The sequence below is a fragment of the Globicephala melas genome, chromosome 4 (assembly GCF_963455315.2).
Source record: "Globicephala melas chromosome 4, mGloMel1.2, whole genome shotgun sequence".
NCBI lineage: Eukaryota > Metazoa > Chordata > Mammalia > Artiodactyla > Delphinidae > Globicephala > Globicephala melas.
In genome coordinates, this window is record NC_083317.1 from 2,912,140 (window position 1) to 2,937,797 (window position 25,658).

At 51.6% G+C, this 25,658-nt stretch overlaps 1 protein-coding gene and 1 long non-coding RNA gene across 11 annotated transcripts in view; one reads left to right on the forward strand and one right to left on the reverse strand.

Moving 5' to 3' along the window:
• PKNOX1 (PBX/knotted 1 homeobox 1) overlaps positions 1-4,961 on the reverse strand; it is a 48,783-nt gene extending 43,822 nt beyond the window's left edge. For 2 of the 6 annotated variants that reach the window (XM_030835506.2, XM_060297742.1), the window contains exon 1: positions 4,849-4,961. The gene's annotated coding sequence lies outside the window, so the exon portion shown is untranslated. Of the gene's footprint in view, positions 1-2,532; positions 2,667-3,103; positions 4,360-4,848 lie in introns of those variants that run through there. The other 4 variants (XM_060297741.1, XM_060297740.1, XM_030835507.3 and 1 more) reach the window with 3 other exon arrangements.
• A 431-nt stretch (positions 4,962-5,392) lies between these two features.
• LOC115841590 (uncharacterized) lies at positions 5,393-25,316 on the forward strand. 5 transcript variants are annotated; one of them, XR_011377403.1, is made up of 7 exons: positions 5,393-5,981; positions 6,597-6,650; positions 19,466-19,595; positions 21,019-21,329; positions 21,547-23,159; positions 23,485-23,629; positions 23,819-25,316. It is a non-coding gene; the product is annotated as an uncharacterized lncRNA (long non-coding RNA). The 5 variants fall into 5 exon arrangements; XR_011377401.1 differs by having other exon boundaries at positions 5,393-5,972; XR_011377404.1 differs by lacking the exon at positions 19,466-19,595 and having other exon boundaries at positions 5,393-5,695; positions 5,879-5,972.
• The last annotated feature ends 342 nt before the right edge of the window (positions 25,317-25,658 follow it).

Genomic DNA, 25,658 nt, shown 5'->3' on the forward strand with positions numbered 1-25,658 from the left:
CTGCTAAAATCCCACAACGCACAGGACACGAAGTACCCAGCCCCAAATGTCAGCGGGGCCCCAGCTTTGAACGCCTGCCGTAGAGGATCACAGGGGTGTTTCACTTAGGCTGCAATAAATTGTACTGAAATAAATATTTGTTTTATAGGGTTCTTTTTTATTTATTTATTTTTGGCTGCGTTGGGTCTTCGTTGCTGCGCGCGGGCTTTCTCCAGTTGTGGCAAGCAGGGGCTACTCTTCGTTGTGATGCACGGGCTTCTCATTTCTCATTGTGGTGGCTTCTCTTGTTGTGGAGCACGGGCTCTAGGCACACGGGCTTCAGTAGTTGTGGCACGTGGGCTCAGTAGTTGTGGCTCGCGGGCTCCAGAGCGCAGGCTCGGTAGTTGTAGCACACGGGCTTAGCTGCTCTGCAGCATGTGGGATCTTCCCGGACCAGGGCTCGAACCCGTGTCCCCTGCATTGGCAGGCGTATTCTTAACCACTGCACCACCAGGGAAGCCCACGTATTTGTTTTTAAAAAAAACTGTGCACAAACACATAACTGAACTTAGACTATCGCAAAGTTAAATTCCTGATTTTTAATGCAAAAAAAAAAATACAAACTTTGGGGGCTTCCCTGGTGGCGCAGTGGTTGAGAGTCCGCCTGCGGACGCAGGGGACACGGGTTCGTGTCCCGGTCCGGGAAGATCCCACATGCCGTGAAGCGGCTGGGCCCGTGAGCCATGGCCGCTGAGCCTGCGCGTCCGGAGCCTGGGCTCCACAACGGGAGAGGCCATGACAGTGAGAGACCCGTGTACCGCAAAAAAAAAAAAAAAAACAAACTTTGGTAAAATGTCTCAGACAACATGTGACATATAGTGAGGGCTTGCCAAACTCTCGTGAAGGCATTATCTCTGCAAGTCTGATCAGACTGTTCAGGAAGCTGCGATCACAATTCCTACCATCCACAGTCCCTTCCGAGTGACCCCACCCACCACTGCAGACCCTGCTGAAAGGAGCCCACCCCTCCCTGGGGAGAGCTCGGGGACCAGGAGCCCCTGGAGCCCAGGTCAGCACCTGGGAGACACGGTGGAAGGCGAGAGAGCTGTCACCCTGTCTCCAGGATGTGTGCTGGGAAACAGGAAGAGGATGAGGTGGGCAGAGCTGGGAAACGGAGAACATGCAGCAGACAGTGTGCAGAAGCAGTCAGTCGTTAAGAGCAACAGTGGAAGTGAACAGGGAAGGTCAAGACCAGGGTGGCAGCCGGATCCCGCCAGGGCCCAAGCCGCAGTTCCATCAGCCCCAAGGCCCAGCACTACCTTGGTCCCTGGACCCCGCTGGATTCCTTTTTTCCTTATTCCTGTGTGACCCTAAACCCCCGGACTTGAAGTCGGCCCGCTCCCTGCCGTCCTGGGGCCTGACTACAACAGCCAGGCGTCCATCAAAGACAGACACAAACGATAAAGGCAATTCCCACCACGTGCCCTGCAGCCTGCCACCAACAAGGCTCTGCTAGGCCAGAGGTTACACCAAATGACACACACCATTTGGGTGGCAGGGTCGCCCTGAACAGAAATAATCCCCCAGACAGGAGCGCATCACCCCATACTGAGCAGCTCACCCTGAGGGGAGGGATGACAAGGCCTGCTGCTGGACCCGTCAGGACGAGCACACGCCAACACTGAAGGGAAGACTCAAGACAAAGGGCATCTGAAAGGTTCACTAACTCACTGGCCCTCAATCCTGCAACGTGACTGATCAGTACTTTTCAAGATTCTGACAAAGCTGTAGGACCCTTTTCCCCAAGGAATCCTAGATGGAAAGAAGCAGCTGCTCTGTCCCCTCCCCAAGTCCCCCAGACGCATCCTCAGGGCCACAGTACTTCTGCATCAGGAGTCTACAACCACCTCGTCAGACGGCAGGTCTGCTGGGTCGGTACCAGGCCCTCTGTGAGTGAAACTCCCAGAAACAGTGACTAGACCAGCGGGGCTGACACACCGACACTAGGCACGGCTGCTGGCGAGGGCACAGCAGCTAGGCGCCCTGTCCACTCGCTGGAGGGCAGACAGCACGGCCGGAGGGGCCTCATTTGATGCGGCCCTTTGCAGCCAGCCTTTCCAACCAAACAACCATGCCTCCCAGCCCTTGAATGTTTATTCTAACAATTTCCAAACTGAACCTTTTCTACACTATATTTCACTTTCCACGTCTTCCTAAACAGATTGTACAAGATAGAACAGTAACCTATCACAGTTGTGAGTCATCACAACTGCTGTCAGGCAGTAAACCCACGTGGCCTCACCCCACCATGACCCCATACTGTGAAGCTTTGTGTTCCCTCGCTGCACTGTTTTTACTTCCTCGTCACCCTTGCCATCAGTATAACCATGTGAAGAAGGAAGAAGGAGGCACATACATATTCCTACTAAGGGATGGGCTGAGAGTAAACAGCCTTCCAGGGCAGAGGTCCTTAACTTGGTCTCTGTGAACCTGAATGAGAAAAAAAATCACATCTTTATTTGCAATAACATCTGGCTGAAATTTAACACTCACTCAATTCCACCGGCAGACGTGAAATCCTGGAGAGCACCTGTGACTTCTTCACCAACAGAAACCGCAGGTATTTGCACAAAGCATTAGCATCATATACTCAAGAAGAAATTATTAGAGCCAGTGTTCAATCTGTTACTAAGTGAGCTACTAAAAAGCATGTAAAGAAATTTATCACCAGTTTGGTTCAGTATTTTGATAACTGTATTTCAGTGTAATACGTTCTCTTCTTGATCCTCTCTTATTTTTTCTAAACCATTTGTAGGAGGAGAGGAGGGGTCTGGAGACGAGCAGAGCGCAGAGAAAGGTCCCCTGGGGCGCATGATTTGCATCAGTCCAGAAGTTTCAAGGTTTTCTTCTAAACAGTTTCAATTAGTTTGAAACAAAAGCGAAAGTTATAACCAGAATGTTACCTTTCACTAATCCTAAGTAATACTTTCCTGAAGTCACAACACACTGATACGGAAATGTAAATGCAGGACACTGAGGACAGCTGTTTACACCCAGTTCCATTAGTGCTGACACTTAAATCCTCAGCACAGAACATTAATCTTCCGAATCGTACTTCACCTACCATATTTCAATTCCCACTTGTAAATCTCTGAAGCAGGAAGAGTCCTTCCACTGCTGCCTTCCGAAAGCCCTGTGTCAGTCAATATCACACAGCCGTGCATCGCTGATTCAACCAAATACTGTAACTAAACGATCTACATACCACTCTCCACGCTCGGTAAATTAAGAAAAAAAATGATGCGAGGCAGATCTGAGTCAGTGAGCCATCTTCCAAATGCAGGTACAACTAGACTTGAGAGTATCACCAATGACTGACTGGCAAAATGTTTACATTTCACTGCGATTCTTCCATACAATATTCAAAATACTTCATATAAAATTATGTATTATATAAATACATAAATCCCTTTTCAATATGTCAGGAAAAATCATACAAGTATACCCAACGAAAGCTGAGGGTTTCATTTACCATAAAGTAGAAAGCACTCCCTTCCTAAGGAAAAACCAGTAGTTTCTATTAAAAACTAAGTCTTGGGGCTTCCCTGGTGGCGCAGTGGTTGAGAGTCCACCTGCCGATGCAGGGGACACAGGTTCGTGCCCCGGTCCGGGAAGATCCCACATGCCACGGAGCGGCTGGGCCCGTGAGCCATGGCCGCTGAGCCTGCGCGTCCAGAGCCTGTGCTCCGCAACGGGAGAGGCCACAACAGTGGGAGGCCCGCGTACCGCAAAAAAACAAAAACAAAAAAACCTAAGTCTTGGGATCAAAATTAATTTCAACCCTCTTACGAATGGCAAATCTATCCTGGATGGTTGCGGGTGTGCGATCAAATTTACCAAATGCATATTCGCGCATGTATAGGTATCCCCCCCGCAAGGATCTGCCTTCTGCCCTTACCCGCGCCCCCAGTCCGCCCCGCCCCGCGTCGCCCCCGTCCGGGACTCCGACCCCAGCAGCACGCGCTGAGACGCATTCTAGGAGTCAAACTTCAAGAAGGAGAACCTGGCTGGCCGAGGCTTGGAACCGCTAACAAAACGGCGTTTCAACAGCCCTGACGATGATATAAAGCAGACTAACGCTCCCTGCCTTTTCTGAAGTGACTCACGATCTCTTTCTAAAGGAATGTGGAATTCCAGCGAGTGGCCGGACCGTGCCCGACGCGCCCAGGCCTCTACTTCACATCGGCTGTTTATTACTCGCGACGCATTTGTCACTCATTCCAGACACCGGGCACCCGGATCCCTCCCAGCCTCGGACTCGGCGACGGCCAACGCAGTGCCTCGGTGACCCTCCGAAGCACCCCCGCCGCCCCCGCGACGCCGGCCCCGCCCCCGCGCGCGCCCGCTCCAGGCCCCGCCCCCGCGCGCCGCCTCAGCCTGGGCCCCGCCCCCGCCGCGCGCCCCCGCGCCCCCCGCCCCGCCCGCGCAGGGGCGCGCGCCGCGCTCCGAGAGGGACGGTTAGGAGCGCGCGCCTCACCACGGGCCCCGCGCGGCGGCGGCGGCGGCGGAGCCTTCCAGAAATTTCCGCGTCCCTAAGCCCACACCGAAAAACAAGCGGGGCGCGCCCCCGCGCCGGCCCGGCGGACAGCGCCCCTCCCCGCGGCCGCGGCTCCCCTCCCCCACCCGCGCCCCCTCCCCGCCCCCTGCCCCGGGCGGCGGGTCTGGCGCGGCCCTCCCGGGCGGCGGCAACCCGCGGAGACCCGGGCGGCGGCGGCGGGGCGGTGGCCGCGGCGCCTGCAGGCCGGCGTGATTGATAGTGACGGGGCGGCGGAGCGGCGGCGGCGGCAGAGCGGTTGAGTGACAGCTTACCTGGGTGCCAATCTTCATCACACTGACAAGCGGCTGCAGCAATCGGGACCCGCAGTGCCGCGCCCGCGTCCAACCGTCACGCCGACGCTGGGCCACGCGACACAGCCTCGCTCAATGGGAGGAGGGCGACGCCGACGCGCGCCGCATCAATATTCACAAAGGGGGCGGGGCCTTCCGGGCCCGGGCCCCGCCCCGTCCCGGCGCCGCGGCGGCCGGGGGCGGGGCCTGGCGCCGGGGGCGGAGAGTGAGCCGGGGGCTGGCGGCGGCCGGCCCCACCCCCGCCTCGCTTCCCAGTCGGGCCCCGCCCACGACCGCTGCGCCGCGGCGCGAGGAGAGGCCCACCCCGCTGGCCGCGAGCCCCGCCTCACTACTACGCAGATGGGGGCGTGGCCTTATCTCGCCACGCCCCCTCCGCTCGCCGCTCAGCGGCCGGGGGAGGTGTGTGGTGGGGCTTGGGTGGGCGAGACCATTCGCGATGGTCCGGCGGGGAGGGCGGGCTGTACCATCCGCGGGAGGAGCCTCGGGTCCTCTTCGCGCGCCAGGGCGCCGCGGGGCCCGGCCCCCCCCGGGCTGCCCTCGGAGGCCGGGCCGCGCGGGCGTTTGGCGCCCAGGCCCCTACTCTGCGCAGCGCCCTCTTTGTGTACAGGCCCGCGGCAGCCCCCCGCTTTCTTCCCCGCGGCTGCGCACGTGCGTCCCGAGCGCGGCGGCTGTGCCCAGAGACCCGCCTGACCCCGAGCGCCCTTAGGCCTGGTCCGGGCTCCAGCCACTGCAGCACGCTCGCCTCTGGTCTCGCGCTCTGCCCTCAGGCACCTGTCCCCCGGTGATCCACGCAAGGCCCAGTCTCTAGGTGAAGTGGCCTCCCTTAGAGCGACCCGGAAAGTGTGGTCGTATTTCAAGGTGGACTTTCAAAGGCGGTGCTGCCGTGCGTCCGCGGGCCCCGCCGGTGGCCGTGCGCTCCAAGACGTTAAGGGAAGGGCAGGCCTTCCCTAGTGCAGAGGCACAGGGCTTGGCTGACTGTCCATTTTTGCAGAAACCTTCCTCCTGTGTGGGATCGCTGTCTGGAGAAGGGCTCCCGCGCTGCTCCGGGAAGAAGCAGACCCAGGACGGGAACACGTGGCTGAAAGGTGCCTGGGGTGGGTTCAGTTGTGAACAGCTCGTCAGGACATCCCTCCTCTAAGTCTTCAGGGTTCCAGCAACACCAGGAAGCCACAGACAGTCTGTGTGGCCCTGCAGAACGGCTCTGTTTTCCAGAGAGTAGGTTGTAGCAGCGCTTGGGCTCAGGGGAGGCCAGTGAGCCACTGACCAGTGGAAAGTTGGAGGGAGGGGACCCCAGAATGTCAGTGATGCAGACCGGCTACCTATATGTGCAGGGCCCAGTGCAAAATGGAAATACAGGTCCCTTGTTCAAAGGATATTAAGAATTTTAAGGCAGGGACAGCAGAGCATTATACGAAGCTCGGGCCCAACCGTCTGCACTGGTCACAGGCGTGGTGCAGCAGCCCTGGCCTCACTGGCTTCATCCTAGTGCTGGCCCAGGGCTGAAGCTTTCACCTGGTTCCCATCAAGTGTGTGAGGCAGCAGGGATCTCGGACCAGGAAGACCTGGGGGTGTGCAGCCCCCTGATAGCCAGGTACAAGTCACCAGGCAGTTGAGGCCCAGGCCCTGCACGCCAGTCTGGCCTCTGCGCCTGGTCTCCTCTACCCGTGCCCCCCATGATCTGCCCGCTCTTTCTTTCCTTCTCTCTACAGGGCCATCTCCAGAAAAGAGGAAGAGCTGCAGGTGCCGTCGGTGATCCCCTCCAGGTTTGCGGCTCTGAGGCTCACACATTTGGGGGCCCTCTTTAGGAAAAATAATTCAAAATGAGGTAGAAGTGGGGTCACGGAGGGCAAGGCTTCCTTTGCTTCCATTTGCCTCCCTCCACAGCCTGCCCCCTAGTAGTGGCACCAGGGTGGTTTACTAACAGAAAAGGAACGTTTGTGCACAAGCAGCTCTTCTGAGTACTTTCCTTCCAATTTCTTTTTTATAAAGATTTGCTACTGTTTTCCCAAGGACCACGTCTAGGTGTGTGAAATGAAAAGCCTCATATAATTGTTTCTAGAACTGTCCAGATGACAGTAGGTGCTGTGAGGCCAGGAGGGGAGGGCACAGTAGGTGGGCGCAGGCAGGGAGGTGGAGGAACGCTTTGAGGGACGCACAGGAAAGTCAGAAAGAACTCTGCCAAGGCGCCGGCCAGCCTGACAGAGCCCCGCCCTGTGCAGCGCTGTCTCAAGCTGGAGCGGGTTGGGGAGAATGTAGGAGAAAGGCGAGCCTTGGACCCTGCCTGGCGGAGCTTATGAGCCAGTGCACAAAGCCTGTAGCAGCCTGGATGGGGTGCAGGGAGCTGCACTGTGTGGGGGAGATTACGGGGTGAAGGCTGGAGGAGGTGACGGGGGCAGGCAGGGCTTGGGCCATCCTCAGAGGATGGCTGGGATCTGGGGCTTTGGTAAGAAAAACGAGTGAGAAAAACACCTAAAAATAAGGGCAAGTCTCTTGGCTTGTTATGGCGGCCAGTGTGGCTGATGTGTGTAAGCTGCTTCAGTTTGCATAGGTGAGCAGGAAGTCACCAGCGATGAGTAGGGGATGATCCTTTTAAAAATATGTCAGACCTCATCACTGCTGTGCTCAACCCCTCCGAGTGTTACCCATCTCATTCAGAGCAAAAGCAAAGTCCATGCAGAGCCCCTGAGGGTCTCCCGGATCTCTCTCCCCTCTGCACTTCTGACCTCAGCTCCCACCATCCTTCCCCTCACCCACTGTGTTCCAGTCTGCCACCTTGCGGCTCCTTGCTCTCTGCAAGCATGATTCAGCCTCAGGGCCTTTGCACTGCCTATTCCCTGTGCTTGAAGCACTCTTCCCAAAGATATCTGCATGGCTTTCTCCCTCACTCCCTGAAATCTTTCTCAACATCACTTTCTCAGAAGAGGTTTAAAATTGCAAACTCCCAGCCCATTCCCTGTCCTCACCCTGCTTCCTCCTCTGTGGTACTTGTGTAGATACATGTAACATATGATGTAATTGTATGACTATGTAGCTTGTTTGTTATGTCTATCATCCAGCACTCCCACCCCCAACACACACACACATAAACACTAGAATCTACTCTCCAGGAGAACAGGAATTTTACTCTGTTTTGTTCACTGATGTATACCGAGCACCTGTACTAGTGCCTGGCAAGGAAATATTTGTTGAATGCATGAACGAGTGCTTCTGAGGCATGGTGTATTGGTTAGCTATTGCTTCATAACAAATTATCCCAAACTTAGTGTCTGAAAACAACATACATTATCTCAAATTTCTGTGGGTCAGGAATCTGGGCGTGTCTTGACTGGGTCCTCTGCCTCAGGGCCTGTCACGAGTGGCCGTCAGGGCTGGGGTCTCATTTGAAGGCTTCACTGGGGAAGGATCCACTTCCAAGCGCACATCATTGTGGGCAGATGGACTGAGGGCCTCAGGTCCTTGCTGGCTTTTGACTGGAGCCCCTTCAGTTTCTTGCCACATGGACCTGTCCAGAGAGGAAAACAGCAGCTGCTTCATCCAAGCCAGCAAGGAATAGAGTCTGCTAGGCAGACAGAAGTTACACTGTTATGGAAGGTAATCCCAGAAGCATCTTCCCATCACCCTTGTCTAGTGTATTGGTTAGAAGCAAGTCTCAGGTCCTGCCCACACACAAGGGGAGGGGGTCACAGGAAGACACAAACACCAGGAAGAGAGGATCCCCCAGGACCAGCTTAGGGCCCACCCAAGTGGTATTTCTTTTTCTGTGTAAAGGAGAGCACTGTGGTGTAGTCAGAAGAGCCCTGGGCTTGCAGTCCACAGTGCTGGGGGTGGAGTCTGGCTTTGCCACTTGCCGTGTGAATGTGGATGAGAGCACTTGACCTCCCTGAGATCCAGCTCCCTGCCTTCAGTGGGGACTTCGTACATCTCTTGGGATTCTGCAGAGGAGGCAATGAGCTGCGTGTGGAAGGCTCCCAGCACACAGTGGGTGCCCAGGGCCAAGACTGGAGGAACCATGGTTCTTCATGCCTGAGCCCCGTTTTTCTTAATTGTGTAACTTTTTATTATGAAACATTATCTATCTGCAAGGGAGCAGATAGCATATACGTACATTTATATAATAATAAAAGGAATATAAATATACTTATCAATCTTGGGAAATAGAACAATGCCATTACCTTTCAAACCCACTGTCCCCTTTCTTAAATGCTTTTCTTTTTCTCTAACCAGAAATAAACATATCCTGACTTCTGTTTTTTGTTTTGTAATTCCTTTGCCCTTCCTTATAGTTTTACCATCTAGATTTGAAATCTCAAATAATATATATATTTTACTTTTCACTGTTTTAAAACAATACTTGAATTTTATTGAGTCTTGTTCTTTTAACCTAATCTTTGGTTTGAGACATCCATTTATGAGTCTGCACAGTACTGAGGTTCACTCGTTTCAAGGGCTGTATACTATTCCATCTGTATAACCACTGTTTATCCAATCTACCCTTTTTTTTTTTTGACATCTTTATTGGCGTATAATTACTTTACAATGTTGTGTTAGTTTCTGCTGTATAACGAAGTGAATCAGCTATATGTATACATATGTCCCCATATCCCTTCTCTCTTGCATCTCCCTCCCACCCTCCCTATCCCACCCCACTAGGTGGTCACAAAGCACCGAGCTGATCTCCCTGTGTGATGCAGCTGCTTCCCACTAGCTGTCTATTTTACATTTGGTAGTGTATATATGTCCATGCCACTCTCTCACTTCGTCCCAGCTTACTTCCCCGTGTCCTCAAGTCCATTCTCTACATCTGCGTCTTTATTCCTGGCCTGCCCCTAGGTTCATCAGGACCTTTTTTTTTTTTTTTTAGATTCCATATATATGTGTTGGCATACGGTATTTGTTTTTTTCTCTCTGACTTACTTCACTCTGTATGACAGACTCTAGGTCCATCCACCTCACTACAAATAACTCAATTTCGTTTCTTTTTATGGCTGAGTAATATTCCATTGTATATACGTGCCATCTGCTTTCTCCATTCATCTGTCGATGGACACTTAGGTTGCTTCCGCGTCCTGGCTATTGTAAATAGTGCTGCAGTAAACATTGTGGTACATGACTCTTTTTGAATTATGGTTTTCTCGGGGTATATGCCCAGTAGTGGGATTGCTGGGTCATATGGTAGTTCTGTTTTTAGTTTTTTAAGGACCTTCATACTGTTCTCCATAGTGGCTGTACCAATTCACATTCCCACCAGCAATGCAACAGGGTTCCCTTTTCTCTACACCCTCTCCAGCATTTTATCCAATCTACTCTTAATGAGATTTAGACTGTTCTTTCTTTGCAAGGATTATAGACATGATATTAATATTCTTTTGCATGTCTCCTGGGGTACCCGTGCAAGAACTTCTCAGGGGTGTGCATCTAATAAAGAATTGTTGGGGGCTTCCCTGGTGGCGCAGTGGTTGAGAGTCCGCCTGCCGATGCGAGGGACGCGGGTTCGTGCCCCGGTCCGGAAGGATCCCACGTGCCGCGGAGCGGCTGGGCCCGTGAACCATGGCCGCTGAGCCTGCGCGTCCGGAGCCTGTGCTCCGCAACGGGAGAGGCCACAGCAGTAAGAGGCCTGCGTACCGCAAAAAAAAGAATTGTTGGATCATAAGATATAATGAGTGGCTAAAGCAACTCCCAGATGAAGTTGCCATTGAATAACACGGGGAAGGCTCTGGCAGAGATGGTATTTGGGGGAAATGCGAAAGTTCCGTTTCGTGCATGCTGATTTTGAGGTATTTTCAAAATGACTTCTGAGAATAACAAGTGAGTGTTTTGTAAACAAATCTGGAGTTTGTGGGAGAGGTTATAGGTAGAGATACAAATTTGGGAGTTGTATCAATCAGGAAGATTTCAAGAGCGGTTTAATAAAAGTACTATTTTAAAAAGATCCTTAAGTATCCAGGGGACTAATTAACAACAAACCACTGTGAACTCCTAGGCTGAAGGGAAAGGGAGAGGAATCAGTCACTAGAACGCTGAAGAAAGGTGTGCGTTCCTATCTTTCTATCTACCTACTTTCTCTCTCTCTGTGTCTCTCTCTATTTCATGGCTCGTGGTTTTGTTTTTATTTATTTTATTTTTAAATTTTTAAAAAATTAACAATAATTTTATTTGTTTACTTTCACCTGTGTCAGCAATTTGGGGTTTTTTTGTTTGTTTGTTTTGGGGGAGTGTTTTGCCACTGGTTATTGTATTTATTTATTGACTTTATACAGCGGGCTCTTATTAGTTATCTATTTCATACATATTAGTTGTATATATGTCGATCCCAGTCTCTCAGTTCATCCCACCACCCCCCCCCCGGAGCCCCGCTTTTCTAAAGAGGACAATTCCAACAATTAAGTCCCTAAAAGATCAGGGTGGGAGACGCTGCCCCAGCTGTGACGGCTCCTCCTCAAGGATCCCAGCACAACGCAACAGGGACGTGGCAGCCACGGCCAATGTCAAAAGATAATGTTGACCAAAGAAGGAATCGTGACTCTCAGGCAGACGTGCAATCAGCAGGTGGCCAGCAGCTTCCTGAGCTTGTTAGTTGAGCGAGGGAACTGGTAAGACGCTCCAGCCAGTTCAAAGGAAAATGCAAAGAACACACACCTATATAGGCAGGAATATTGGCGGGAACTTGCAAATTGTGCAAATCTGGCCTTGGGTGGGAGGATTTGGGGACCATGGGGTGAGGGCTGTCCCTCCATCACAGAGTCCAGAGACAAAAATACTTTGCATCGTCACTCATTCTCTACAACCATAAGATAGCTCAAAGGCAAGGAAGAGCTAGAATCAGATGACCCAGAAGGGTGAGCTCCAAAGAATGCGCAGTTGCCCACTGGAGACGCCCAGGCAACGTTTCTGCTTATTCCAGGTGTCCTTACACCAGGTGTATTACTTTGCTAGGACGGCCGTAAGAAAGTACCATAGACTGAGTGGTTTAAACAACAGAGAGTTATTCTGTCTTAGTCTGGAGGCCAGAAGTCCGAGATCAAGGTGTCAGCAGGCTTGGTTCCTTCTGAAGCTGAGAGGGAGAATCTGTCCCAAGCTCTCCCCCAGCTTCTGGTCGCTTGCTGGCAAGCTGTGTCACTCCTTGGCTTGTAGAAGTTCACCCTGATTTCTGCCTTCGTGGTGTTCTCCCCGTGTGCCTCTGGGTGCCCAGTTTCCCCCCTTTTTTAAGGATATCAGTCATATTAGATTAGGGCCTACCCCAGTGACCCCACTGTAACTTGGTAAAGACCCCGTATCTCCAAATACAGTCACATTCTGAGGTCCTGAGGGTTAGGACTCACCATATGAATTCTGGGGGGACACAATCCAACCCTCACACCAGGAAATCCTACCCTGGAAACACAGCTGGCCAGGCAGAATTGTGCGGGGGACTAGGGCCTGAGCTCTGGTCACAGCATCAAATCGCACCAGGTCCGTGCTGTGTGGGTCCCTTCCCCACCCGTAGGTCAGCGTGGTCCCGTGGCCTCTCCTGGCCAGTGGGCTCCAGCCCTGGCACCAGAACGACTCGGCTTACTCGGGGTGACTCTGTCACTAACTGAAAATCTGCTCATCAGGAAAATGTTTCCTGAGGCATTCTGGGGGCAGGGGCGCTGCAGTGGTCCTTGTCTCCCAGGCTGGCCTCCTGGCCAGGCATGCTCCCCTGAGATGAAGCCAAGGATACGAAATACCAGTCAAAACAAACAGCAGATGCTACAGGGAAAAGCCAGCTTCCTCTTGGTTTTATCCTGACCTTTTATTAACCAATGTTTTAGACTAAGTCTTCTTACATGAACACGTTCCCTGATGCAATCTCACGTTTTTAGGCCGTGAAACCAATTTTCTCTTGATCATTTTCAGGCACCCAGAGCCTTAACTGAAATACCGGATCGTTCCCTAGATTTTTGCTACATTAAACTATATTGTCCAGTTAAAAAAACAAAGTACGAAACACCGTGGTAGAGGACGATTCCTGGCTGTCCCCTGACTGCACAGCCTTTGGACAACTTTGCCAGTGAAAGCTTTGTTCCAACCACCTGCCCCAGCGCAGCTGTGCCGATGGCACGACGCTTCGTTCCGCAGCTCCTGTTTCCCAGCGGTCCCTCTCCCTGGCCTCGTTGTGGGTCACACCATGATGGCTGCCCACCCCTCAGAGGGACCACAGGTGCTGGAGTTGGCTGCTCCCGAGGAGAGCCGGGTGGCGACTTTTTTGAGCGGGACCAGAACAGGCCTCCTCGGGCCGTGCAGCTGGAAGTGGCACCGTGACCCAGCTGCTCGCTTGCAGCCGGCGACTTTCCCAAACCAGCAGCTGCTTCAGCTTCCTTTGTGATCGGGCCAGTTTCTAAACTGGGTAACGGTCAAGAGGCATGGTCTGTGCTGTCACGTATTTAAAAATCTGTTTCTCGTTGAAGTTACAAAAGTAATGGCAACACGAGCTTTCGCAGGGCCGAGCTCACTTCGTTTTGATCGTTGCCGCCGGCGTAGGGGGTCCAGGGTGGTGGGTGGATGAAGCCCACCTCTGCCCGAAGCATCCAGCCAGGCTGTGCATCCACTTCCTGGTCTGAGAAACAGAACTAATAAGCAGAATACAACTTCTCTTTATTGTCTGCTGTGAAGAGTGATCTGATTTAAGCATTGCTCGAAGGCCCCTGCTTATCTTACCAAGCACAATGTCCTCAACGTTCCTCCATATTGTAGCAGGTGACAGGACTTCCTTCTCTTTCAAGGTTGAATAATATTCCATAGTCTGGATAGACCACATCTTGTTCATCCATTCACCTTTCAGTGGACACTTGGGTTGTTTCCACCCCTTGGCTAGTGTGAGTAATGCTGCTCTGAACGTGGATGTACAAATATCTGTTTGAGTTCCTGCTTTCAGTTCTTTGGGGTCTATACCTCGTGGGCGTGAGGCGGTATCGGTGATTTTTAAGACTCCTTTGCTTCCCAATTTCTCTCCCCTCCTACCTTATGGAATACTTAAGAGGTTAAATGTGTAAGATAAGGAAATTCCCAAAAATGAGGAATTGGGAAGTTTAGACTTACATTTCCCAGAGGGATTGGAATGAGTCCCTTTTTACCACCCTGAATTCTCCCAGCCAGAGCCTGCCCTGTCTCACTTCACAGCTGGCTTTGGGTTCATGAAAACACATACAATATTAGAAATTAAGACTAAAAGATTGTTTTTAAAAGATTTTTATTCATTCATTTAAACCTACAATTAGAAACCGATTCCACGTTACTCAACAATAAATAACATTTTATGAAAAATCATTATTTTCAAAAAATGATTAGTGAGAACAAGGGGCTTGTTTCATATTTTTGCAGATCTCTTTAATGTCTAGCTTGATAAAAGACAGCTGGATTCTCATAGCTGCTTCTGTGTTCAGTCTCTTGTAATATATTGTTTTAGTTGATGTCTGTGAAGAAAATTTGACGTCGCAGGGATGTGTAGCAGGAAAGTGGAGGAGTGTTTATATAGGTTCTCCACCAAAACTGACACATGGATGTTCCTTACAGGTTCATTGCAATGTGGACTCCAGCAGCGCTGCAATGTACCTTTCCTGCTGTTAGACTAAAACCCACTGGTCTCTCTGGCACTTTGGATGGATCTGTGACCCACACATGATTTTGTAACGTGGCCATTTGGTCATTTGGAAAATATTAATTCACTGAATGGTGCAGTTATTCCAAATGTTGACCCATTTCACTAGACAATGTTAAAAATCACAGTTGTGCGGAATGTAAATTGGAACAGCCACTATGGAAAACGGTAAGGAGACTGCTCAAAAAATTAAGACTAGAACTACCATATATGATCCAGCTAGTCCATATCTGAGTATTTATCCAAGGAATACAAAAACACTAATTTCAAAAGATAGATGCACCTCATTGTTCATGGCAGCATAATTTACGATAGCCAAGATGTGAAAACAACCTAGGTATCCATCGACAGATGAATGGATAAAGATGGTGATATATATATATGTACCATCGTGTCCCCGCAAAAAGGCAAGGACCGTCTTAGTATTATTAGAAAAGTAGTTTTTTTTTAATACCAGTTATCTTTTAATTGAAGTATAGTTGATTTACACTGTTGTGTTAGTTGCAGGTGTACAGCAAAGTGATTCAGTTATACATATATATATTCTTTTTCAGATTTTTAAAAATTTACCGAGGTATAGTTGACTTACAGTGTTGTGTTAATTTCTGCTGCACAGCAAAGTGATTCACTTATACAAATATCTGCTCTTTCTCAGATTCTTTGCCATTATAAGTTATTTATAGTTGCTATACAGTAGGTCCTTGCTGTTTACCTATTTTATATATAGTAGTGTGTGTGTTAATCCCAAACTCCTAATTTTTAAAAGTAGCTATGGGCTTCCCTGGTGCCGCAGTGGTTGAGAGTCCGCCTGCCGATGCAGGGGACGCGGGTTCGTGCCTCAGTCCGGGAAGATCCCACGTGCCGCGGAGCGGCTGGGCCCGTGAGCCATGGCCGCTGAGCCTGCGCGTCCGGAGCCTGTGCTCCGCAACGGGAGAGGCCACAACAGTGAGAGGCCCACGTACTGCAAAAAAAAAAAAAAAAAAAGTAGCTTTGACCCTAAACTGCTGAACCCTGAACGGGTCTGGGGGCCCTTGGGGCCCATGGGCCACACATTGAGAGAAGCTGGTTAGACGTGCGTGCCGCACGGAAGACTAGTTAGTTCCCCGCAGGACCTCTTCAGCATCGTCTTTTCCTCCTTTCCATCGTTCACCTGCTATTGTCCTGTAATTGAGAGCCCACGGGGTGTGAGGTCCCGTGCGCGTGTTCAGTGATCGGTGTGACGCTCCCTCTTTTTATTCTGAGCGGAGCCCACGTTTCGTACACCCCTCCAGGGCCTCTCCCTCCACATGCCGGGAACCGTACAAATATCGTCATATCGTGTCCACTCCAATCGTTCTGCGTATCACTCGATTCTGTAATCCTGTAAGAGACCCTTTGCTGAGGAGGTCACTGAGCAGTGGAAACATGGCAACAACAGCAGGACGGAGCAAGCCAGCAAGTGCGGTCAGGTGTCCGGGAATTTAAAAGGATTCCAGTCGTACAAAGCCCGTCCTCCCACCACAGTGGAACTACACTACAGATCAGTAACAGAGAGATAATGGGAAACCCCCAATATTTGGAAACCGTATTACACACTTGGGTAGAATATGCATAACACAAGGTTTGCCTTTCCGACTGTGTGCAGGTGTCCAGGTCAGTGGCCTGGCGCACACGCGCTGTAGTCCTGCCATCACCACGCATCCAGAGCGCTCTGTCGTCTTGCAAGGCTGAGGCGCTGGGCCCTGGAAGGGCAGCTCCCCGCACACACCCCAGCCCCTGGGGGTCACAGCTCTGCCTTCTGTCTCTGCCTCTCGGGGGCCTCATCTGAGTGGCCTCGTCTTTTGGTGACTGGTTTATGTCACTGGGCACGGTGTCCTCAGGGTTCATCTGTGTTGCGGCATGGGTCAGAATTTCCTTCCCTTTTAAGGCTGAATAATACTTTTGCTTTATTTTTTATTTTTTTAAAATTTATTTTTAGCTGCGTTAGGTCTTCGTTGCTACGCACGGGCTTTCTCTAGTTGTGGCGAGCAGGGGCTACTCTTTGTTGCGGTGCACGGGCTTCTCATTGTGGTGGCTTCTCTTGTTGCAGAGCACGGGCTGTAGGTGCACGGTCTCAGTAGTTGCGGCATACGGGCTCAGTAGTTGTGGTTCGCGGGCTCTAGAGCGCAGACTCAGTAGTTGTGGCGCACGGGCTTAGTTGCTCCGCGGCATGTGGGATCTTCCCGGACTAAGGCTCGAACCAGTGTCCCCTGCATTAGCAGGCGGACTCTTAACCACCGCGCCACCAGGGAAGCCCAATTATGCTTCATTTTAAAAGAGAGACAACGCCCTCAGGCCGGAGGAAGACAGAGGCAAGAGCTGTGAGATGACCCAGTGTAGGCAGCTGGCACTGGGCATGGGCTCAGCTGCATTGGGTCAGGACAGGATTTCCTGGGCTTCGGCACCTGGGATGGTTAGTTTCCTGTGTCAGCGTGGCTGTGCTGGGGTGCCCAGTTGTGTGGTCACATACCCGTCTAGATATTGCTGTGAAGGTATTTTTCAGATGTGATTAACGTTTGAATCAGCTGACTTGGAGTAAAGCCAAGCGCCCTCGTAATGCGGTGGACCTCATCCGACCAGCTGAGGCCTTTAGAGAGAAGACTGAGCTTCCCTGAGGAGGAAGGAATTCTCCCAGCCGACTGCTTACCAGAATTTCTAGCCTGCCAACCTGCCTGCAGACTTCAGGCTTGCCAGTACCCACGTGGCATGAGCCACTTCCTTAAAATCAATCTCTCTCTGTCTCTGTGTCTGTCTCTCTCTATGTGTGTGTCTGTATCTACCTATCTGTCTGTCTCTCCATCCTATTGGTTCTGATTCTCTGGAGACCCCTGAGTAAGACAAGTACCCTTTCTGTCTCTAGTTAGGCCCTGAGAATGGCACATTGAGGCCACCACGAGAACAGGCAGGCTCCATTTACTCGCTGCACCATTTCGTCCTTCCCTACCGTGGATGGCAAGGTGGCCGTGGGAGGACCCTGGGAGGCTCAGCTCCAGGTTCTTCCTACAGGAATGATACAGCTGAGGCTCGGCCTCAGAAGACGTGCTTTCAAGTCCTGCTTCCTCTCTGCCCACAGCCATCCGTGTCCTTGGGAAGGGTGCCCTCCTGCCTGAGGAGGAGTGGGGGCGGGTAGAGAGGATGAGGGGGGACAGAGAGATGGTGGCCTAGCTGCGGGCCCCTCTCCCACCCCTGCCCGCCGGCTGGCTGCACTGGCCTTTGCAGGACCTGGCGTCTCTGTGGCTCATCGGGGAGGCTGATGATGGAGGCCCAAGGGGAGAGGGAGGCGGAGCTGGCACGCTGTCCTCCTGCCCCCCCCCCAGAAAGCACGAAATTAGCACAGAAAGGAGCATGAAAATGAGAAAACGTTTCTCTTTCTTCTTGCCGCCTCATTCTTGGCTCTCTTCCTGATCTTGCTGAAATGAATGTTTACCATCTCTTGAGACGTCAGAGAACAGAGCTGCTGCTTCTGCAACATATTTTCAATGAGAAGAAAAGAAAGAACCAAGCCTGGCTGGGTGGTGGGCTGTGCCGCCCTCCCGCTGCCCGTCGGGCTGGGTGGCCCCATGTTTGGCTGTGTCACCATGTATGACATTATCTAAATGCACTTTTACTTTTTTTTTACTTTATTTTTTTAAATCTTTGTTGGAGTATAATTGCTTTACAATGGTGTGTTAGTTTCTGCTGTATGACAAAGTGAATCAGCTATACATATACATATGTCCCCATATCTCCTCCCTCTTGCGTCTCCCTCCCCCCTCCCTATCCCACCCCTCTAGGTGGTCACAAAGCACCGAGCTGATCTCCCTGTGCGATGTAAATGCACTTTTCTTACGTGCAAATATTAGTCAGGATCAGTGGAAAGATTAAAGAATAGATTTGTTACCCGAAAACAGAAAGTGCTCATGTAATTAGAGACCCGGAAGGAAACCCGGGGTCCTTTCATGGGAAGAAAACTGGACAAGTTGAGGGCTCCCAGCAGTCCCGAAGGGCCATGAAGCCGGCCGGGCCCTCATCCCGGGCAGTGGTCTTCACGGCTTAACTAACTGGGCGTCCCCTTTTACTGCCTTCAGAGTGAACGAAGAATACAAACGCTTCCCTAGTAAGGATTCAGAAGGCTTGTTTAGCAGTGGGGTGGAATCACTTAAAATTAGCTAAGCTTTTGCCAATTGTACGTAAAAGTTTTCAAAGGCTTTAATAAAGCATTTCTTACTTATTCTGATTCCACTATAGGCTTATCTACACCATCGTATTATCTCATGGCCAAAAGGTTTGCGAACTAAGATAAGCTTTCACTCATGCCTTGTTCCAATCCTCAGCCATCCTGCATTCCCAAAGGCATGTTAGCCGTTTTTAAAAATTAGGGGGCTTCCCTGGTGGCTCAGTGGTTGAGAGTCCGCCGGCCGATGCAGCGGACACGGGTTCGTGCCCCTGTCCGCATCTTTCCAAGCAGGGGCAGGTTTGTTGATCTGCAAGGACACGCGTTCCTCTGCTGCACGCACGCTGATGCTGTGTGTCGCCGACCACGCTTGGTAGCCTTGGTGTTGAGATGAGCGCAGTTTCCTGGATGTATTGGCCTCTCCCGCGGGCTCTTGAATCCCCACCGTGAGTCAGGCTGGGGGGAATTAACCAGCTGCTGCAGCTTGTTTTTATTCTGTGTGCTCATCTGCCTCTGGGAACCAGTGATTTATAAATAAACATTTATTATTTACAAGTTCGGAAATGTTACATTTATGGAACTCCAGAAATAAACTGTCAGCGACCAGGAAACATATTTTTGATGTATTGCAAATGTACTTCCCACGTCAACGATTTGCCCAGATGGCCCTCCAGTTTGTCAGTTGAAGATGAGCTCTTTCCTCGTAGCATCCGATGCTTTGAAAGTTTATCTTCCTCTTTCATGGCCATGCTTCCCGTGGGGTCTAATCTATTTTCTGTCTCCTTGTCAAGAATACCTCAAGGTGTGATGCAGTAATCTGAGGGCCACGGAGTAGTGACTCGGTCCTGTATTTACGAGGCATCCTTCTCCAAGGGAAGCAAGGTGCCCTAAGGACAGCTCATGTGCGGTACACAGGGGCAGGTATTACTGTTATCTTTTTAACCTTTTCATTTTGGAAATTTTCACAAAAATTCACAAAATTTTTTGCATGCACAGAAGTAGAGGGAAGAGTATCATGAACCTGTGTGGACTCATCATTCAGCTGTAAGATTACCAACATTTTGCCAATCTTTTTTTACGACTTTCTTTTTTTCCCCCCAAACAGACAACCCTTTATTGCAGGTTTTTTTCTTTTCTTTTTCTCTGGCCGCTCCATGCAGCTTGCAGGATCTTAGTTCCCCGACCAGGGATCGAACCCATGCCCCCTGTAGTGGAAGCGTGGAGTGTTAACCACTGGACCGACCACCAGGGAATTCCCTGAAGTATAGTTGATTTACAATGTTGTGTTAGTTTCTGGTGTACAGCAAAGTGAGTCAGTTATACGTATATATATATATATATTCTCTTTCAGATTCTTTTCCATTATGGTTTATCACAGGTTATTGAATATAGTTCCCTGTGCTGTGCAGCAGGTCCTTGTTGTTTATCTGTTTTATGTATATAGTGTGTATATGTTAATCCCAACCTCCTAATTTATCCCTTCCCCACCCTTTCCCCTTTGGTAACCGTAAGCTTGTTTTCTATGTCTGTGAGTCTATTTCTGTTTTGTAAATACGTTCACTTGTATCATTTTTTTAGATCCTACGTATAAGCAATAGCATATGGTATTTGTTCTTCTTTTTCTGACTTACTTCACTTAGTACGATAATCTCTAGGTTCAACCATGTTGCTGCAAATGGCATTATTTCATTCTTTTTTATGGCTGAGTAGTATTCCATTATATATATACACCACATCTTCTTTCTTCATTCATCTGTCGATATTTTGCCAATCTTGTTTCATCTATTTCCCATCCTTTTTTCCCCTTACATAGTTTAAAGCAAATCCCAGAGATCATGCTATTTCACTGCAGTAGGATGCAAGTGTTAATAATTCCACTTTATGGGAAAATAGAAGCACTGAAAAGTATCGCCCAGAATGATACACTGAGTCTGTGGGGGAAGGTAGGCACCAGAAGCCAACTTGCCCCCGTCCTCAACTTCCCCCTGTCCTAACTGTGCTCCTGCAAACTGACGCAGCCATCCCACACACAGATTGACTCGGGCAGGTAGAGAGCATGTCACCCACGACACAGTGTCAGCTGGGACAGAGGTCTTCAACCAGATCCATCACATGGAGAGATTTATCTCAGCCCACAACTATTTAAATAAATTAAGAGCTTACTTCCAGAAAGTAAAAATCAGAGTGCCTCTGAAGAATAACTAGGAAGCTAAACGCCCCAAATTGCATTTACTCAGAAGAATGTTATTTAAAATCCAAACATATGGAGTCATAACGAATAAATGTGTGACCTTTTGTTTAACTGCAACCCTAAAAATACTTATTTTTGTTGTTGCACTGGCAGCTCCAACGTTCCTGCGAGGAGAATGACAGCAAACACCATCTACCGCCAAGACGTCTTGAGTGTCTGGGGTTTTCTGCTGAGCTTTGGTTGCCGCCGCATCGAGGAAACTTTGCCAGACGCGTCACCCCCTCCGGCCTCCCCACAAGGGTGGGGCTTCCGGGGCAGCTCCCAGAGGCTAGAAGGCCAGTTCGGGAGTTTCCTCGGCGCCTCGAGGCACCCCCTGGGCAGCTGTCGTACAACAAGAATTCAGCCGTCTTTGTCTCCGGTTCCGGCTCAACCCCTCAGACCACACCTGAGTTTATGCTAATGAGGTGACTAACCGTGGCCCCTTGAGAGCTTCAGGTGTGGGCGGGGGGCCCATCGTGCCAGAAAGACCTGGGTTTAGAGGGTGGGGACCTGGTGTCGAGTGACATCAGGCTGACCTCTGACCTCCACTGAGAGAGGCGGGGTGGGGGGGGCTGGAAACTGGATTCAATCACAAGATCAGAGTTCAATTATGCGTGTGTAACAAACCCCTAATAACTCCAGGCGCTGGAAACTCAGATGGGCGTCTGGATCACGTGGCTGTGCTGATGGGCGGAGGGCGCGCCCAAGGGCCCTCCCGGACCTCACCTGTAGTCATCGGGACCTGCTTTCCTGAGTTCCGTGAGCCATTCTGGCGAACCATGGAACTGGAGGGGGTGCCGGAAACCCCCAAATTTGTAGCCAGTTGGTCAGAAGCACGAGGGGCCTGGAACCCCCAAAGTGCAGCTGGTGTCCGGAGTGAGGACGGTCTTGTGGGGGGCCGTGTCCTCAACCTGCAGGGTCTGCGCTGAGCCCGGAGTTGGTGTCAGAGTCGTACCGCTCACCCCAGCGCACTCGCCTTGGGCCCAGGCGCCCGGTCCAGATCTGTCCTGCGACCACCCCCAGGTCTCAACATGGCACCCCGGGGGCCTGGGGGCCACGCCCTAAGAGGAGGCAGTACCTCCAGCCTCACCGCGAGCGCGGGGATGGGCCAGCTGCCCTAACGTCTCCCCCCGTCGCCGCTTCGTGTACGTTTGGGAACGGACCAGTTGTAGTAGATTTTGTTATCGAATAACACACGTCGTTGAAAGCTCAAATATGGAAGCAAACAAAAATACAGACGCCGATAAATGAAAATACCCCCAGTGTCCCCATGGGCTGTCGCCGTGCCCTGGAAGAGGTGCCCTTTTCAGGGGAGAAGGAGGAAGCCGGCCCGGTTCCCGCAGGGAAGGCGGGGATGCTGCACCCGCCCCCAACCCTCCCCCTGCCCCCTCCTGCTCTGTGCCCTGAGGGGCCATCGCACTGGCTGCCCCCAGGATCCTCCTCTGGCTCCCGGGTGGGCTGGCCGATGTGGGCACCTTCAGAAGGCAGAGGGTCGGCAGAAAGCGAGGGGTCATGCCTGGGTCACCGTGGGTGCAGGGTCCTCGCCCGCTGTCACAGCCCCAGGCAACCGCCTGCCTCCCGGTTCTGGGACCGCCCCTCCCCTGCCCTCCCTCTGGGGGCTCTCAGCTCTCGATAACCAACCCCATGTGAGGAACCAGCGGTGCCTCATCCCTCGGCCCCAGCTCGCAGCCAGTGCCCGCAGGAAGTGTCCTCAGATGACTGGGACTGTGTCCCGCTGGGAACAGGGAAGGGGCCCAGAAAGCAGCCTACGCCCCGCGGGAGCAGCCGCCGTCCGCCCAGCGCTGAGGCTCATGGCGGGGAAGCCCGGGTGGTTCTGGTCCGACCAGGCTGGGGTGAGAGCGGGCAGGCCCGCAAAGGTCACTGAGGACAGAGGGCAGAGGGCAGGTACCCTAGGCTGGCAGACCTCTGTGCAGCGGGGACGGGGAGGCCCCGCCTCCATCGTGGGCCTGGGGTCTCCCCAGTGTCAGACGTGGGAGACCCACCTCATGGGCCGACAGCAGCAAACGCTGGAGAGGCCGGGATACCTGCACCCCGGTGTCTCAGGTTGTCACAGGACCAGGAGATGGCGAAGGTGTTACCAGGGCAACACGGGCCCTCCAGCCTCTCTCAGATGCTCCAGGGGGAGTTTCTCAACGTCTGGTCCAGTCCCACCTGCCTCTCAGTCACTGAGCGTTTGTTAAGGTGCGGATCGTTGGTGCTGAGCCCCAGGAAACCCCCTGCTCCACACGACTTAGGTAAGTCCGCGCTTCCTCACGACCCCGTAGGACTCGCAGAAGATGCCCCTTTTTTTTTCTAGAAGATGCCCTTTTACACACAGGCCCTCCAATGTCCCGTTCTTTGTCTTGTGAAGGGTGAGCTGAGATTAGAATTGTCCCTGTGAAACCAGCTGGACACAGAGACAAACATTTCCGTTCAGCGAACTGAGCCGTCTCTCGATGGCCCTGCCTGTAAAGCCCAAGGCAGGCCCCCTCCGCTGAGCAGCTCTGATCTTGGGCGTCCCCTTACCTTTATTAGATTGAATAAAATCAATCTCCACTCTCGTTTGTTTTGTCCCCGCAGCTCCCACCCTGGGCCCAGGAGTCACCGGCACCCTTGGGTGATTCCTACGGGGTCAAGTTTGAGCAGCTCAGCCCTAGAGGCAGCAGCATCAGAGCATCTCGAGGGCTGCATGGTCTGACCTCAGACGGACACTGTGCACAGCCAGGTGAGGGGCACGCGGGCGTCAGGCTGGGGGATCCGCTCTCCAGATGCAGGTGTGTCCTCGGACTCGTGTTCACGGGCCTCTCTGATCTGCTCCAGGGGGCAAAAATTAGACTTTGTAAATAGAAACTGATTGAAGTAAGTAAATCAACGGTAAGCATTTTGGGGTCAAAACAGCCTCTTCACTCCCCAGGGACCCAGACTTCTATGCTCACCAGGTCCTGCCCATGCAGCCTTTTATTGGTTTGCCATCATCACCCCTGCTGACAACGAGTGATCTCCCTGGGAGGATCCCAAGAACTGTGGTGGCTGCCAGGCGCTTTGGCACAGAATTCCTCTCTGAGTCGGAGCCCGAGGCCATTAGCGCGGGGGAACAGCTGCGAGGGCCACACCTCCTCGAGTCATTTGAAAATTTTATGACGAATAAAAACGATCCATGACACAGACTTATGCATTATATATTAACCTAATACCTCTACAATTACACCACCAACAGTCTTTTGTGGCACACATATTTTCCTAAGGACGCTCCAACTCCAACAGTAAAACGTTGACTAGCCAGTGACACTACATAAAATTTCCTCCTTCTGTGTTGTCAAATCCTTAATAACAATGACAAGTCTAACATTCAGGGAAAGGAGGAGAGCGAGGTGGAAACCCCAGGAATGCTAAAAGTGTGGAAAAGAGAATTATGCGTTTTAGATTAAATAACCAAAAGACTGAGCAGAAATACAGGGTCAAAAGATGCTGAAAAATAGGGCTTCCCTGGTGGCGCAGTGGTTGGGAGTCCGCCTGCCGATGCAGGGGATACGGGTTCGTGCCCCGCTCCGGGAAGATCCCACATGCCGTGGAGCGGCTGTGCCCGTGAGCCATGGCCGCTGAGCCAGCGCGTCTGGAGCCTGTGCTCCGCAACGGAAGAGGCCACAGCAGTTAGAGGCCCGCGTACCGCAAAAAAAATAAAAATAAAAAAATAAACCTTAAATATGGTTGAAGCACCACAAGCTCTTTAAGCTGCGCCCTGCGTGCAAGTGACCTTCGTTTGCAGCAGTACACCTGGCGATGCCATCACGATGCTTTAAAGGACCCGGTGGCACAGTGAGAACGGGGAAGGTGGGAACTGAAAGCCGTGAGCCAGAGAAGGACCTGCTTAACTATTACATTTCAAATGGATAAACAACAAGGTCCTGCTGTAGAGCACAGGGAACTATATCCAATCTCCTGGGATAAACCATCATGGAAAAGAATATTTTTAAAACATGTATATATATGTATAACTGAATCACTTTGCTGTACAGCAGAAATTAACACAACATTATAAATCAATTATACGTCAATAAAATAAATTTAAAAAAAAAAGAAAGAAAAGGATCTGCTTGGAGGACCACGAGGCCCAGGCTGGAGCTCGTCCCGCCCACAAACCTCGCTGTGCAGTGTGCACGTGTTAACTCTATCCAGATCTATCTCCTTCCCTTCCCGGTCGCCATCTCAGGTAGGACGGTCAGGTCGCCAGCACCCAAGTGAGGTTTCAGCAATGCCTTTCCCCCTTTCTGTTTCTCATTAACTCTGTCATTTAACAATTCACTCTGAAGGGCTTCCCTGGTGGCGCAGTGGTTAAGAGTCCACGTGCCAATGCAGGGGACACGGGTTCGAGCCCTGAACCAGGAAGATCCCACATGTCACGGAGCAGCTAAGCCCGTGAGTCACAACTACTGAGCCCACGCACCTAGAGCCCGTGCTCCGCAACAAGAGAAGCCACCGCAATGAGAGGCCCGCGCACCGCAACGAAGAGTAGCCCCCGCTCGCTGCAACTAGAGAAAGCCCACGGGCAGCAGCAACGAAGACCCAGTGTAGACAAAAATAAATAAATTAAAAAAAAAGAAATCTCAGCTTAAAAAAAAAAATTCGCTCTGCAAACAGCATTTGGTGGCATGAAGCTTTGTCTATTTCCATGCAATGAACCCACATTTTAATTTCACGCCACAGCATCCTTTCTCTCCTGATTTCTCCCTATGCTGGCAGCAGCGGCTGGCCAT